This window comes from Mustela nigripes, chromosome 4 (assembly GCF_022355385.1).
Source record: "Mustela nigripes isolate SB6536 chromosome 4, MUSNIG.SB6536, whole genome shotgun sequence".
Lineage (NCBI taxonomy): Eukaryota > Metazoa > Chordata > Mammalia > Carnivora > Mustelidae > Mustela > Mustela nigripes.
Window position 1 is genome coordinate 153302760 of NC_081560.1, and position 15954 is coordinate 153318713.

At 39.0% G+C, this 15954-nt stretch overlaps 1 pseudogene; it reads right to left on the reverse strand.

The window, feature by feature from the left end:
• Nucleotides 1-8348: 8348 nt before the first annotated feature.
• LOC132015301 (olfactory receptor 6E1-like) lies at nucleotides 8349-9296 on the reverse strand (annotated as a pseudogene).
• Between the last annotated feature and the right edge of the window lie 6658 nt (nucleotides 9297-15954).

Consider the following 15954-nt stretch of genomic DNA (forward strand, 5'->3'; position numbering starts at 1 on the left):
GAGAGAGAGTTTGGCTTCTTCATTGCCAAGTTGAATACCTTTTATTTTTCTTTCTTATCTGCTTGCTGTTGCTAGGACTTCCAGTACTACGTTGAACAGGACTGGTGAGAACAGGCATCCTTGTGTTCCTGATCTCCATGGAAAGACTGCGAGCTTTTTCCCATTGAGGATGATATTTGCTGTGGGTCTTTCATAGATAGATTTTATGAAGTTCAGGAATGTTCCTTCTATCCTTATACTTTGAAGCATCTTAGTCAGATGTCTTCATTGGAGAATGAAATGCCAAATTCTTTTTCTGAATCAATTGAGAGGACTGTGTGGTTCTTCTCTTTTCTCTTATTGACTTGTTCTAGCACATTGATTTGCGAAAGTTGAACCATCCTTTTAATCCAGGGATGAATCCCACCTGGTCATGGTGGATAATCTTTTTAATGAGCTATTGAATCCTGTTTGCTAGGATCTTGTTGAGGATCTTAGCATCCATGGATTCATCAATGATATTGGTCTGAAATTCTCCTTTTGATAGCGTCTTTGCCTGGTTTGGGGATCAGGGTAATGCTGGCTTCATAGAAAGAGTCGGGAAGTTTTCCTTCTGCTTTAATTTTCTGAAACAGCTTCAGGAGAATAGGTGTTATTTCTTCTTTGAACGTTTGTTAGAATTCCGAAGGGAATCCATCAGGTCCTGGGCTCTTGTTTTTTGGGAGGTTTTTGATCACTGCTTCAAACTTGTTACTAGATATCAGTCTATTCAGGTTGTTGATTCCTTCCTGGTCAATTTTGGGAGTTTATAGTTTTCCAGGAATGCATCCATTTCATCTAGTTTGCTTAGCTTATTGGCATATAACTGTTGATAATAACTTCTGATGATCGTTTCTACTTCCTTGGTGTTACTTGTGATCTGTCCCTTTTCATTCATAATTTTATTAATTTGGGCTTTCTCTCTTTTATTTTGGATTAGTGTGGCCAATGGTCTATCAGTCTTATGGATTCTTTCAAAGAAACAGCTTCTAATTTCATTGATATGTTCTACTGTATCTCTGGTTACTACCTCATTGATCTCTGCTCTAATCTTGATTATTTCCCTTCTTATGTGTGGAGTTGGTTTGATTTGTTGTTGATTCTCCAGCTCTTTAAGGTGTAGAGACAGCTGGTGTATTCTGGACTTTTCAATTTTTTTGAGGGAGGCTTGGGTGGCTATGTATTCCCCCCTTAGGACCGCCTTTGCTGTATTCCACAGGTTTTGGACTGAAGGGTCTTCATTCTCAATGGTTTCCATGAATTGTTTAAGTTCTTCTTTGATCTCCTGGTTGATCCAAGCATTCTTAAGCAAGGTGGTCTTTAGCTTTCAGGTGTTTGAGTTCCTTCCAAACTTTTCCTTGTCATTGAGCTCCAGTTTCAAAGCATTGTGATCTGAGAATATGCAGCGAATAATGTCAGTCTTTTGGTATCAGTTGAGTCCTGATTTGTGACCCAGTATGTGGTCTATTCTGGAGACGGTTCCATGTGCACTTGAGAAGAATGAGTATTCTGTTGTTTTAGGGTGCAATGTTCTGTATATATCTTTGAGGTCCATCTGTTCCAATGTGTCATTCAATGCTCTTGTTTCTTTAATGATTTTCTGCTTCAATGAGCTATTTATGAGAGAGGCATGTTAAGATCTCCTACTATTAATGTATTCATATCAATATGACTCTTTATCTTAATTAATAGTTTTCTTATGCAATTGGATGCTCCTTTATTGGGGGCCCTAGATAGTTACAATTGTTAGAACTTCTTGGTGGATAGTCCCTTTAAGAATGATGTAGTGTCCTTCTGTATCTCTGACTAGAGTCTTTAGTTTAAAATCTAATTTATCTAATATGAGAATTGCTACCTGGCCTTCTTTTGAGGCCCATAGGCATGAAAGATGCTTCTCCATCCCTTCACTTTCACTCTGGGTGTATCTTTAGTTTCAAAATGGGTCTCTTGTAGACAACATATGAATGGGTCCTGTCATTTTATCCAATCTGAAACCCTGTATAGTTTTATGGGCACATTTAGGCCATTCACATTTAGAGTGATTATTGATAGATACGTTTTTATTGACATTGTGTTACCTTTAAAGTCTTTCTTTCTGTTGATTGTCTCTATATTTCTGTTCAATGATATTTTTAGGATTTTTTCTCTTTTATAGAACCCCCCCTTAATATTTCCTACAGTGTTGACTTGGTTGTTGCAAGGTCTTTTAAGTCTTTCCAGTCTTGGAAACTCTTTATCTCTCCATCTATTTTGAATGTCATTCTTGCTGGATAAAGTATTATTGGCTGCATGTTCTTCTCATTCAGTGCCCTGAATATATCTTTCCAGCCCTTTCTGGCTTGCCAGGTCTCTATGGACAGGTCTGATGTTATTCTGATGGACTTTCCTCTGTACGTAAGGAGCTTCTTTGTCCTGGTTGCTTTCAAGAGAGTCTGTCTACAATTATAATTCTTCATTCTTACTATTAGGTGTCTTGAGGACTGTTGAGAATCTATAATCTTGGGGGGAATCCATTCTGTTTCTAGTACATGAACGCTGGTTCCTTTCGTGAGATTCAGAAAATTTTCATGGAGAACTTGTTCCACTATATCTTCTAGACTTCTTTCTTTCTCCTCCCCTTCAGGGATTCCAATAATTCTGATATTTGAATGTTTCATGGCATCATTTATTTCCCTGATTCTGTATTTGTGGCTTCTAAGCTGTTTGTTCCAGGCTTCCTCCTGATCCTTTCTCTCTATCCGTTTGTCCTCCAGATCACTAGTTCTATCTTCTGTTTCAGTTACACTAGCTTTTAGAGAATTTAGATTAGATTGGAACTCATTGACAACATTTTGAACATCATCCCTGGTGGCTTTCAGTTCTGCCCTAATCAATTCCATTTGGTCATCCATGGCTTTCTCCAACCTAGCTATGCCTGGATAATTGTCAGCCCAATTTCCCTTTCCCACATATTGTCTATGTCGATAGCTATTAGCACTTTTGCAGAAGGCCCATTCTCTGTATTTTTCTTCTGTTCGGCATTCCTCCTCCTAGTCATTTTGGTGAGAGATGACTGAATGGATGTAGAGAAAGAGAGAGAGAGAGAGGAAGAAAAGGGAAGATAAAAGAGAAGGCTCAGCCCAAATGGGCCCCAAGGTAAGAATTATGAAGTATACAAACAAAAACACTGACAAATTATATGACAAGAGATAAAAAAATATATATATATATATATATATAAATATATATATATATGCAAAAAAGGAAGAACCTTGTCAAAAAGAACCCCAAGTATAAGATTTATATACTATCAGGACAAACACAAATACACAGAAACACTGGCCACAGAAAAAGATGGGAGATAGGTTACAAATTCTCAGTGTGGGCGAGGAAGGTCATTTTGATTCTTCATGGATGTATCTTGATAACTTTGTTAAAGGACTCAACTTTCCTAAGATAAAGGGGGATTAAAAATTAGTTTCCTATAGGGGTAGCATTGATTGGGGAAAGGGCATTACCCTGAAGTTTAACTCTATATGAATATTAGAAAATAAAAATAAAAAAATAAACTAGACCAAACTAAACTAAAATTTTAAAAAAATTAAGAAAAATAGAAAAGCAAGAGGAAAACACAGATATATGTATCAAAAGTTCAGGTTAAAAGGTTATTATGGAATTTGATGTACTGGACATCTCACTGTGATGATAAGTATTTTAAAAAATTATCTATAAATAAATACAATCCCCCCAAAAGAAAAAGAAATGTGTAAATTAGTCCCTAGAACTTTTATTCAATTCTGATTTTCCTTTACTTTTAAAAACTTCTGAACAGGCCATGCTTAGCATAAATATTAGAATTCACAGAATAAAAAGCTACCCTTGAGTCAGCTTCCAGTGCCTTTTTTTCTTTAACTGGCATGTTATTTCTACAGAGCACTATATGATTGGCCTATTCTGAATTATAATAAAAATAATTATGAATTTGTTATTAAAGTAGGCATGACATAAGCATACCTAATCATTATGGAGGATTATAAGGACCTGGGGCAGCATGTCGCATCTGTTTCAATGTTGTGTTTAGATGTTTTTCAAGTATAAAAATTGGTTTGAGCATTGTTTATCAATCTCCTTTTGAATTGATCATTTTATTCCTGAGACAGTACAAATTATTGATACTTTTTGTGATCTAGGCTGTTGGAATGAATATATCAAACCTTACCAGGGACTGTGATAATTAAAGTGCATTCTTTTTTGAACTTTAAAGATACAATTGTTTTTAAAGATTTTATTTATTTATTTGACAGACAGAGATCACAAGTAGTCAGAGAGGCAGGCAGAGAGAGAGGAAGGGAAGCAGGCTCCCTGCTGAGCAGAAAGCCCAATGCCGGGCTAGTCCCAGGACCATGGGATCATGACCTGAGCTGAAGGCAGAGGCTTTAACCCACTGAGCCACCCAGGTGCCCCTAAAGATACAATTTTTTATTGTATTTATTTATTTATTTGATAGAGATAGAGAGCCTAGGTGGGCAGAGCAGTGGGCGGAGGGAGAGGGAGAAGCAGGCTTCCTGCTGGACCCTGGGATCACGACCTGAACCGAAGGCAGAACGCTTCACGACTGAGCCACCCAAGGGTCCCTTTACTCATCATTTCTTGAATAAAAGTGTATCCAGTTAGTTCATGGGCATCTAATAAAATCATTATTCAGACCAATATTCTATCAGTAAAAAATATTAGTACTTGTGGTAATATTAAAATGGCTTAAAAATCAGTCACACATTTGGTTAAGAGACCATCCTGAAGACTTGTTTTTACTTCATTTTCCTTTAATATGCATATTAGCAAGACAAGCAGATTGTTAAACAATTTGTTTTTCTATCAGTTAGCTATGCACTAACATGACAGACAACTATTAATATACAAGTCTTGATACCAGGCAAATAATTCCTCTTCCTGTTTTTCCAATTCCTCATCAGGCGAGAGCTCATCAGTTCTCACAATGTTAAAAGATGGGGTAGAGATGATGATCATCTGTCGCTGCTTTGTACTTCACTTGTCTGTTTGTGGTTCCTAGGTAGAATTACAAATAAAAGAGGAAAAAAATTTTAAAAAATCTATTAAAAAAAATGAACCAAAATAGTGGGAACGAGTTAAAAATAAAGGTTGTGTCCATGAAGTAGTGGTGGTTGTTCTCTTGTCATCTCTTTGTTTTTCTTTTCTTTTTTTGTTCCCCCCTGGTTGGTTTTCTGGGGGAGGGGCCTGCCACGTGGGTTTTCAGTCAATGATGTTCCCTGAGTTAAGTCCTCCCACCCCCCTCAAGTGGGTGGTCTCTGAGGAAACTGGGTTTTCAGGCTTTTGTTCTCTGGAGGTTTTTATGTTTGTTCATTTGTTTTCTCTTGCCTTGACAGCTTTTGATGGTTTTGGGAAGTTTAGAGGAAAGTAAACTGCACTCTGACCTCCCTCTCAGAGAGAAGCCTCAGTCTGCTCCCCTGTGGGTGCTTCAGAGCACATAAGTTCCCCCTCAGCTGCTGGAAAGCAGGTTCTGAGTTGTGGTCTTTGGGGATGCAGGATCTCCTGCTTGTACCCAAAACCATGGCTGCGGTGGCTGTCTGGGAAGTTCCAGACTGCCACAGAGGTTCCAAGCAGCGAACACACACTGAGATTTTCCTGCTGACCCAGGCTTGGAGTGCCTGGTTTTTCCAGGTCCAAGAGCACTGGGCTGATGTCTGTGCATACTCCTCCCAGAGGAGGGTGTTGGGCGTGCATGTCTCATGCTCTGATAGCACAGTGTGTGTCTAAGAGTGCGGGGCTGCGGCCTGCATGCACGTCTCTCAGGAGAGGGCGTGGGGCGTGCGTGTCTCAGGCTCTGATGGCACGGCACAGCATTTTGCCATCTGGCGAGGCTCCCAGCCCCTCACGGGAGCCGGTCCCCACGAGTTCTCGGGCACGCTGGCAGCTCAGGGATCAAGAGTTGGTTTCTCTGCCGCATTCTCTCTAGTTCAGTGCCAGGGGTGGCTGTCCAGGTTCTGGGGACTTCAGCCCTTGTCCCTACTACCCCAATTCCCACAGTTTCCCCGCCCCCCCCATGATCCTTTGCTTTTTTTGAGAGCTTTCAACTGGACCAAGTTAATGTTGGTCCCCAGACGCAGGGCACTCTCATATTGGGGTATTACTTTCTAATCGGTCACCTCTGGTGGCTCCCTCCCCCTTTTGTTTATCTTCCGATATCAGTCCAATGTTCCCACTCCACTTTACCTGCCCACTGGAATCTTCTGCCCCTGTAGAGATCCAGATGTGTATAATTCTGATCTCAGGGTGATTTCATGGGTGATCAGAGTTCTTTGGTAGGTAATCAGCTCACTTTAGGGTACGGGTTGAAACGGTGCCTCCTCCTACTTCCCTGCCATCTTGTCTCTCTCTGCTTCTGCCTACTTGTGATCTCTCTCTCACTCTCTGTGTTAAATAAATAAATAAAAATTTTGAGAAAATAAAAATGAAATAAAATAAAACATTTTATGGCACCAGAATCTAGTATACTAATCTCTACCTTAGAGTTTGTCCTTATCTTAGTACCATATATGGCTGGTAACAATCAACCTTGGATTATAGACTCAGTTTTAGATTTCTAGTCTTCATTTTTGTGTTTGTCAGGCTCACTCTTCAACCATATTCTATCTCAAGGTATTATAAAGTGCATTTAATTAGTTTAAGTATAATAAATTATTATCCAATCATTAGTAAAAGTTGGGGAGGTTCACACTCTTTTTAGTAGTTTGACCAAAATTCCTAGATTTACTCCCACATTACTGAATCTCAACCACTTTCATACACTCTTCAGTGGTAAGCTCTCAGGGCAGAACATTATTTCCATGTTCCTGCAGCATCTTGCTACTATGTCCATGAGTATTTTCAAGGGGACCCTAGAGGTCATCTGGCTCAATCTCCATATTTTATGGAGAAGGTGACTTGTTTGTTCTTGGAAGTTGATCAGTTAGTCAAAGGCAAAAGCAAGCTTGTCTAGTGCGTGGGATTCAGGGTCTACTCAGGTCTCCTTGCATACCATTCCATTTCTTCTTCCCTAAGACATCACTCTCTTTCTTTTGATTCCTGTAACAGTCTGTATGCACTTTCCTACTCTGATCATGGCTTTTGCAAATTCCTTTTAATAGAATGTGTATAGTGAATCACCTATGATTTTTTGGGGGGCAAACTGGAGCTAATTATGGCATAGAACATGTTTCACAAAATGTATTTGAGATAATCTAACCTCTGCTTTTTGGGTTAAAGACAAACAAAATAAATTGTCTCAGCTTTTTTAGATATGTTCCTTCTGATGAATAAATAGATAAATCCTAACTGGAAAAAGTACGTGTTAAAAAATACAAAGGTTTAAGGATTGAGATCATGAAAATGTTGATTTTAGAATACATTGTCAATCAGAAGATGACCTTACAGCTGACAGTACAAGGCAACCAGGAAAAAAATTTTTTTCCCCTAACAATATGAATTAGAAAAGCAAGTAACTTAAGTTCCACCTACTTAAATCTTTGGCAGAATTCATAGCAATATTAAAAAAGTACACCCTTCAACTGGTATACAGAACCATTCTGTGGTAAGAGCTTAGGATAAGTACTAATCATAAGTGTGCATTATGCTGAAGCTAAAATAAATAATTTAGGAAATATGAGCTTTGCTCTACCGTGGGTTGCTGTGGTTTTCCCCTCTCCTTAGAAAATGGTCTGGACCTGAGAGCAATTCTATTTCTCTCTAGCATGGGAACAATGCATTCATATGTAGCTAAGCTAAGGTCCAAGAACAACATTTAAGAGCACACCTGATGCAAACAATACATATTCCAATGTGAAGGGTACTATAACAATTATTTCCCTAATCCAGGCATGGAAGGAATGTTGACCAATGCACTGGTACTATTTCCATCATTTGCCTCTGTATCACAGCATAATATACAACCTTCTATTAATTATCTAAATGCTTTTTGTCAAATAATTATTAATTTTGTTCAGTCATGTCATTGGTTTGAAAGAAGTGAATTAAAAAGTATATAAATAACTAAATTTTGGAAATTAAGTGCACATCGCTTATCAGAGGGAAAACTACCAATTCAGTAAAGGATTTTGCAATGAATCATTGTCATCAAAGGTGGAAAATTTATGGAGAAGACAATTATGCAGACCCAACTAAAATGAGACCTTGAGAAATGGATTTCTATTTTGCTAAAATGTGTTGATCAAGTGTAGCTGTCAGAGACACTGATTAACTCTTTGGAAAGCTAGCTTGGCCAGAATGAAGACCAATGTTTTTCTGGACTTCCACACCAAAGTCATATGATATTTTTATCTTAATTCTTTCTTTCTGCACATTGTCTCCCTCAGAACCCGGTATACCTGCTTGTTCTGCAGAGTGTAGATGACAGGGTTGAGCAGTGGGGTTACCACCATGTTCACAAGGGCAGCCCCCCTGTTGGAGTCCAGCCTGTTCATTTGCTTTCATTTCACATATATGAACACACAGCTGCAGTACATCGGAGAGAGGACAAGGAGGTGATAGGAGCAGGTGGAGGAAACTTTCTGTTTCTCCTTGGCTGGGGGAAATAGTAGGATTGTGACTACTATGTTGTTGTATGCAGTGGTGATTATGATAAGGGATGTCAACAGGATAAGGGAAGTGAGAACAAAGGCCAACATTTCAACAGACCTGGTGTCAGAACAGAAGAGAAGAATCAGGGAGCCAATGTCACAGAAAAAGTGGGGAATGACATGGAGACCACAGAAGGATAACTGGGAGACTTTTACTAGCAAACCAGTGATGAGAGGGAAGTCCAAAGCGAAGCAGACAGTTACCAGGAGGAAGCAAGTCTTCAGGTTCATGATGGTCAGGTAATGCAGAGGATTGCTAACGGCCACGTACTGATCCAGAGACATCACCACTATGATGAGGAATCCTGCTGCTCCCAGAAATACAAAGACCGATGTTTGTATGAAACAGGCAATAAAGGAAATGGTTTGCTTGCCTGAGAGAAAGATGACAAGCAACTTAGGATTAACAACACTTATGAAACAACACTCAAAGAAGGAGAAAATGCTGAGGAACAAGTACATAGGTGTGTGGAGCCTGGAGTCAGCACAGGTGATGGTGACTATGACCACATTGCCTGCAATGGACACCAGGTATGCCAGCAGGTGCACCTGGAAGAGGACCTTTCCTAGCTGCTGGATGGCAGGAAACCCCTACAAGGTGAATTCTTGGACTGTTGTCCCATTCCCCATTTCCATGGACATCTTTTTCCAGAATCATCAATGTTGGTCTAACCTACAGTAACGACATCAACAAGCACAAAGGTTTCAGAGGAGCAGGATTAAGCTATTTGCTCATGAAGGTGACTAGACCAATAGCTAATTAGTTTAGGCAGCGGATTCTTCAATCAGTAGTACCTGAGCTCAGTACTAGTTCAATACTGAGTTCTAACCCCTGATAGACGGGTCATTTTTAGAAAGGTACTTCACCTTTGTGAACTTCACTTTTACTCTCTGTAGAATATAGGTGATAGGATCTTTCTGTTCATGTTCTTGTGAGAAGTAAGATAAAGCATGTAACTCACTTGTTATATGATGCCAATGTTTCTTTGTTCCTCAAATTCTAAGTGTAATATTATGATCATTAATATAGTGTAAATAAAGCATCAATAAATAGAGTTATTGACATTGTCATAGTTAAAATGCATTGTAGTTATTCATTTTTTTTATTAAAAAGTTTTTAAAATATTTTATTTATTTATTTATTTAAGAGCGACAGTGAGAGAGAAAACACAAGATCAGGGAGGGTCAAAGGGTTAAGCAGATGCCCCACTGAGCAAGGAACACAATGGAGGCCTCCATTCCAGGACCGTGGGATCATGACCTGAGCAGAATGTAGACACTTAATCATCTGAGCCACCCAGGTGCCCAACATTTTTTAACAATATTAATTTGTAAGTAAACATAACAATAATATTAGTGATACTGCCCTTGAATATTTAAAAATATGCAACACATTTTGTGGTCCAAGTTTTCATCGTCATCATCATCATATGTTGAAGATTTATGCTTTCAATGCTGGTCACTGAAACTATTAGTTCTATTACTCTTCACAATAACCATGAACCGCTTCTTTTACAGAAGCAGAAACTGAGGCTTAGAGAGTTCCAGAGAGCTTAGGTCACATAGTTGGGACTTTAGGCAGAATGCCAGAATCTGGAGTACCTGCTATTTCCAAATGCAGTAACGGAATGTTTTAAAACAGGAACAAATCTATTGTTGATGTTCTCTCAACCTTAAGTGAAAGATTAGCTTTATTAATCTTAATTGTATCTCTCATTACATCATATCTCTGATGTGTTATTGACCTATGAAATAACATGGTGCTTAGAGAAGATCACTTTTAGCAGAAGCATTTTAAAGAAGAGACTGGAGACCAGAGAAATTGGGGGTTTGCTCAACAACGTGAGGTAAATTGTAAATTTAGGTTTCACTCATCCCTGCCCCAAAGGGTCCTGCTGTCCTGTGATGAAGGTGGGAGTGACAGAAGTTCAGGGAGGCATGCTGGGCACCTGACACTCATGCACTCACTCTTACATCCAAGCTCAGTGAACATTCTTCCTTCTTCAGTCCTCTCAATCAGGATGAGTCCTCTCATCCTGTCTCAGGATGGTGTTTGACTTTAGCATATTAATACAGGCTAAAGGTGGCAGTGTGAAAGTGTCCCTCTCACTAATGCACTGTGGGCAAAGTCCTCTGAAGGTCAGCTCATGAAATCAAACTGCTCACGCCAGTGACACAGCCTGAAGGAGCCTCTCTTTCTGTTCCTATTGATCAGTGTCCCAGAGACCAGGCATAACCAGAGGTCACCTCATGAGGGGGCAGGGCTGCCTCCTCTTGCAGCTATTGTCTTCCAAAAAACAAGTTTGCTGTGGGTTCAGGGGAAAGGAGAGGAGAAGGAAACTCAGTTGTCACAGTCTGTTGGCCCAGAGTGGGGTGAATATGCATCCCATGCTGCTGGTGTTCTGAATGACAAAGCCGTGTGTCCATAGCCCAGAGCATTTCACAGCACAAGTCTACATGGTAGCCTGGACCACTGAAACTTCACAAAGGAGCAGACAGACTAAACCAACATTTCATTGCCCTCAATTCTGGGCTAGAGCTGGACTCCCCGACAACTTACGGTTCTGATGAAAGGTTTGGCTCTGCCTCCCTCAGTAGGTAGAAGCCCACTTAACCACGCAACTTTCCTCTGACCTCCTATGTTGTCACCTCCTATAGTAGCTACTGGGAGCAACAACTTCTAAGCTTCACCCTTGGTGCTGCTGAGACAAATATCCTTCCGCGGCAGTGCTCCATGTTATGCGTGCACCTGCTCCAAGACTTTCTCTTGCACTATGCTCTTCCATTATATTCTCACCTTTCCGTGTGGAGAAGCATCCTTGCTTTACTGTGTCGACACTGAGGTGCTGACAGGAAAGTGTGAAGCCTGTGTGATATTTTTTGTCACAACATTGCATGGTCACCAAGCAGAATGGACCCAGCCAGTGAGCAGAGAGTGCAGGCCCTCAAACCTTATTAGTTGCTGAAGAGATGGGGCAGAAAGTAAAGGCATGGCTGGTGCCTGGGCACACCTAATTAATTAGTCAATGTTGAGAACAAGAATTACTGGGGCAATGCTTATATTTATCTTCCCATCTTTGTTGGTGATGCTGACTCCCAGAATCTGCACTGTTCTCTGCCAAAACTTTTGAAGGAAATGATGTGACAATTTCCCAAGGGTTTTCAAAATCCCAAGGTGAATATTGCTACTACTTTGTGGTAGAAGTCCAGACTACAGTTTTCTACTGTGATGTATGCCCTGAAGCCAGAGCATAGGTGTTCAAAGAACAGATTTTATGGTGAGAAACAGTGGGATCACACTCTTCCTTTCATGAGGCTTTTGGAAAGATACTGGGGAATGCCACCTTTCTTAGTCAATCATTCTTCATGCTTCTACCAATGTTATGATTCTTTTCATTGCATATTCTCATCTGAAGAATGCTTTCATTGTGCTCCCTTTCTCCTTGAAAAATGAAAGCACACATTTTTTTCTCTTCAAGGAAGAAGTGGATTTTTCTGTAACATTTCTAATCTGGCAGGCCCTCTCTTTTTGAATGTATCTGGGCATGTGGTGTCTAACTCTTGGTTTGGGCTCATGTCATAATCTCAGGGGTAGAGGATTCAAGCCCTGCATCTGGTTCCATGCTCAGTGGGGAGTCTGTTTGAAGATTCTCTTCCTCTGCCCCTCCCCCTAGTGGTGTGCTTTCTCTCTCTCTTCAAAATAAATAAGCAAATCTTTAGAAAAAAAATCTGGGATGTTGGATTCCCAGATTCTTTCTAGATGCAGAATAGGAAGAAGTGTAAGCCTGAGAGTAAAAAAGGTGTATCCATATCAGATTCTGAATTAGATATCTGCTTCTTCTCCTGGGTATCTCAGCTAGACAGTTGCAATAGTGACCCATTTTTCCATGGCCTCTGGTTTCCCATCCCGAGCCAGATAAGGGGACTGAACTCACAAAGTGTATTTGCTGGCAACCCTGGGGCATCTGGTAGCTGTTTGGAAATTTGTTCTGCCTGAATCTGCCCTCATCATAATTAGTCTTACAAGGTCAAGGCAACTAGTATAGAAACTTTCATGAGTATTCATATGAATCTCACTTTCCCCAAACCAGACAAAATCATTTTTATAACATCTGTCCTTCTATGTACTTCTACGTTCCCTCCAGGCTAAGCTTGGACCCCATGGTTATTTTCTCAGTTAGAAGTGAAGGAAAATAAAGAATAATGGGAAAAGAGTTACAGAAGCTAGGACAAAGTGAGACTATATGTTTTAATGCTAAGGTAAAGTCTTATTTATATGGGATTTTAATTTCATTTAGTGCCAGCTTCATGGTGCAGAAATACCTATCACATCTTAGCAAGTCCCAATGCCAACATGATGGTGGGAAGGTAGGAGGAGAGAGTCTGGTATGTAGTTTGATGGAAAGGCTTACAAAGTGGATAGTAAAAGAAATGGGCTGAACTAACTCTACGTTGCATCTAGCATCAGATGTGGTAAACTGTTTCGAATTGTCCTTAGTTTAGTTTCTCTTTTCTGAGTAGAGTCTTCATGACTGTCCAACACCCAGCATTTCTTTATGTTTTAAATGATAACCTTGAGATCTCTTTTATCTTGACTATTTTTCAGCATTCCTTGTGCTTTGAGTGTTTATCCAGTTAGAGTAAGTGAAGGATTATTGTTTAAGGTTGCATTTGTGTTATCAAACCATGGAGGGATAAAGCAAATATCAGTTTGTGGATTCTCCTCTGCAAGATATTGTTATGTTTGCCATTCTGTCCCTCAGCCACTCTTGAAAAATCAGGCTACACCTGTACCCAGGATGTAGATAGTAGGGATATTTTGGCTTATAGTGTATCTGATTAATATGGTCTATTCCTAGAATGCCTCCAATTTCTAATATTGTATCCCTAAGGAAGAAGGCTAAGTTAAGGCCTGAGGAAAGGTAAATCCTTTCAGAGATCACAAGTATCCTAAATATCATCTATGATATTGTGGGAGCGGGTGTAGGGAATGCTAATTTGAAGAGGAAGTGGGGGATGGAGAGAAGCACTCAGGCATTGGGTGGAGCTGTTGGGTAACTAATCATACTTTGAGAACCACTGTCCCTCATGGAATTTCCATAAAAGTAAGGCAACAATGGCAGTAGAGATCCAGAACAAAATCAGTTTTGATCTAGAAGTTCACTAATATCACACCAATACCCATCCGTCCATGGGAGGAAATGCATGGTAGTGTTAGTAGTTTCCAAATTGGGATGAGGAGGGGAAGCTGAAGGCATAGGGTAATTTATTTTATTTGGGTGTCTTTGTATCCTTTTTATTCTTGCATTGAAAAAAGAAACTTTTTCCATTTTAATATATTTGTATACATATATATATATATTCACACACATACACACACATATATATATAATATAATATATGTAAGGTGTGATATATATCACATCTTATATATTGACCCATTGATGTATGGTTGAGCTGTTTCCATAGTTTGGATATTGTAGATAATACTGCATGTAACATTAGAATTAGAGGTTTTGTATTCTTTTAGTAGATACTTAGTAGGAAATTGCTGTTTTTTTCAGTTTTTGAGGAAATTCCATACTGTTTTCCAGAGTGGCTGAACCAGTTTGCATTCCTGAAACAGTGTAAGAAGGTTCCATTTTCTCCACTTCCTCACCAATACCTGTTGTTTCCTGTGTTTTTGATTTTAGCTATTCTTACTGCCATGAGGGGATATGCATTGTAGTTTTGACTTTTATTTGATAATGAGGGATGTTGAACATCTTTTCATGTGTCTCTTGGTCATCTGTGTGTCTTCTTTGGAGAAATGGCTATTCATGTTTTCTGCCCTTTCTTTAATTGGATTTTTCATTTTTTGAGTGTTGAGTGTTATGTTTTATATGTTTTGGATACTAACCCATTATCTTACATATGACCATATATTTGTGGGTTCATTTCTGGATTTTCTATTCATCTATGTGTTCCATTCATCTATGTGTTTGTTTTTGTGTCATTACCATACTGCTTTGATCACTATAGTTTTGTAGTATAACTTGAAGTCTGGAATTGTGGTGCCTCCAGCTTTGCTTTTCTTTTTTATGGCTGCTTTGGCTATTTGGGACCTTTTGTGATTCCATACCTATTTTAGGATAGTTTGTTCTAGCTCTGAAAAAATACTGTTGGTGTTTCAGTAGGTATTGTATTAAGTGTGTAGATTGCTTTGGGTAATACAGACATTTTAACAGCATTTGTTCTTCCAATCTTGGAGCATGGAATGTCTTTTCATTAATTTATGTCATCCTAAATTTTTTCATCAGTATTATATAGTTTTAAGAGTATAGGTCTTTAACCTCTGTGGTTAGGTTTACTCCTAGGCATGCTGTTGTTTTTTGGTGCAGTTGAAAATAGATTGATTCCTTCGTTTCACTTTCTGTTGCTTCATTATTGGTGGATAGAGATGCAACAGATTTCTATACATTGATTTGTATCCTGTGACTATGAATTTGTGTATCAGTTCTATCAATTTTTTGGTGGGGTCATTCCTGTTTTCTGTATAGAGTATCAAGTCATATGCAAATAACCAAAGTTTGACCTCTTCCTTGCGAATTTGGAAAACTTTTGTTTCTTTTAGTCATATGAGTTCTGTGACTAGGACTTCCAGTACTATGTTAAATAATAGTTGTGAGTGTGCACATCCCTCTCTTGTACCTGACCATAGAGGCAAGCTCTCTTTTTTCCCAATGAGGATGATAATAACTGTGTGTTTTTCATATATGGCCTTTATTAAATAGGGGTATGATCCCTCTAAACTCACTTTGTCACTTTGTTGAGGATTTTTGTCAGGAATGGATGCTCTAACTTGTCCAATGATTTTTCTGCATCTATTGAAAGGATCATATGGTTCTTATCCCTTTCTTAATTAATATGTTGTATCACATTGACTGATTTGTGGATATTGAACCACACTTGCAACCCAGGAATAAATCCCACTTGATCATGGTGAGTGATTCTAATGTATTGTTAGATTTGGTTTGTTATTACATTTTTACATCCATGTTCATCAGGCATATTGGCCTATAGTTTTCTAATCTTAATTATTTCCCTCATTCTGGTGACTTTAGGCTTTGTTTTTTTTTTTGTTTTTTTTTTTTTTTAGTTCCTTTAGGTTTACATGTACGTTATTTGAGATTTTCTTGCTTCATATGTTGGGCCTCTATTCCTATATCTTCTCTCTTAGGACCACTTTGGTTGAGTCCCAAAGTTTTTGGACCATTGTGTTTTCATTTGCATTAGTTTTCATGCATTTCTTCTTTGATTTACT